General features: G+C 36.4%; 1 protein-coding gene across 1 annotated transcript in view; it reads left to right on the forward strand.

Annotated features, from left to right (window-relative positions):
- The window catches only part of pigg (phosphatidylinositol glycan anchor biosynthesis class G), a 149,783-nt gene that overhangs the window by 109,661 nt on the left and 38,524 nt on the right, over positions 1–1,598 (forward strand). The window lies entirely within an intron of this gene.

Below are 1,598 nucleotides of genomic sequence, written 5' to 3' on the forward strand. Positions count from 1 at the left end.
TTTCCCATTGGGAACCTACTAGCACTAAGTTGCTAACTGGTCTGCTAACTGCTAACTGGCCTTGTTTTTACCAATAACTCCAAGCATGTATCTGTGTCACAGTCCAACCAATGGGTCCGGCATACATACTACAGCTATTTAGATAGTACTCCATCCCATCATGTGGACTTTCAATTTTTCCTAATTTTTTATAAAACCTTGTGTGCGTTTTTGTTTTGTCTGGACCTAAAACTGCAAGACTGCATTTGAAACATGTTTTTTATCCTCCCATAACCTTCTCATTATACTTAGCCATAGTAGGGGGCTTTTACTTGAAAACAGAACGGCCTGTTGTACAGGATAAAATGATGCTGCTGTTTTGTTCCTGAGCCTTTGCAACTTCTTCTCCAGATATTTATCTGATTATGCAGATCTGTATGATAAAGCTTTATTCTAATCTAACTGAGTGAAGTCTACCGCCATTCTTTTATTTGACTGCGATCAATATTTGTAGATAGTCCAATATACTGATTTATTCATCATTAGCGTTGCTGCCATCCTTTAAATTTGAACTGTTACGATCAATTCAATACAGTTTATTTGTAGAATATTTCACATATAATTCACAACACGTCATCTCAATGCGCTTTACAGTTCAACTGGATCATTCAGTCAAATTGATTAAAAGTTTTCTATCTAAGGAAAACCATTTGATTGCATCGACTAATTGACTCGAAGGTAATCCCTCACACTAAGCATGCTTGTAGCGACAGTGGAGAGGAAAAACTCCCTTTTAATTCAATTCTCAATTCTGATTGTTTAAAAAGCACCATGAAACTTTACCTGCTATGTGTTTAGCTGGCTGACTGAGTTCTGTCTGAATAAAATAGTCTAAACTGAAATTGAATTCCTTAAAGATCTAACTTTGGAGCCTTACTATAAATTATCCCATATTTCTTTTCAACCAGTCGATAGACATCAAACCTGTGAACTCTGATATAATCTTGTGAGTTTTTTTCTCACAGAGCAACATTTTCATGGGGTTTGGTTGTTTAAAAACACATATTCAGCTTCTGATACTTTAGGTACTTATGCAGTGTAAAACATTTTATTATTTTGTTTACCTGATTCTGACTGTGATGTGGTTCTAGGCTGTCTGAGCTAAAGGAATAAGTAGCGCAGCAGGGTTAAGGATGTTTATTCTCAGCGTTGTTCACTGCTCCTCAGCTCCACTTAAATAGAGTGGAAGTACTGATGTTTTACTTTTGTGGACAGAGGAACAATCTGATCCCTTTCTCCATCTTTCAGTTCAGTTTCGTCATGTGAAACGGTTTCCAAATGAACTAAAATAAACAATAGTTGAAGTTGTTAAAATTCAGCTGCCCTATGGTAAAGTATTTTACATTCTATCCAAAGCATGTTGTAAACAATCTGGGTATCTGTTAAGACGTAAAGAAAGAAATAGAAAGTATAAAAACAAATCTACTTTAGCAGAACACCTGTGCAGCAGATCAAAGACGATTCAGGTGGTCTTTCATCGTGTCGGCCATGGTCTTTCCTTTACATAATATAATCTCCAGTGTCTCAGGTACAGTTGTGGTCAAAAGTGTACCTACACT

This window comes from Cyprinodon variegatus, unplaced genomic scaffold (assembly GCF_000732505.1).
Source record: "Cyprinodon variegatus isolate N-32 unplaced genomic scaffold, C_variegatus-1.0 Scaffold283, whole genome shotgun sequence".
Taxonomy (NCBI): Eukaryota; Metazoa; Chordata; class Actinopteri; order Cyprinodontiformes; family Cyprinodontidae; genus Cyprinodon; species Cyprinodon variegatus.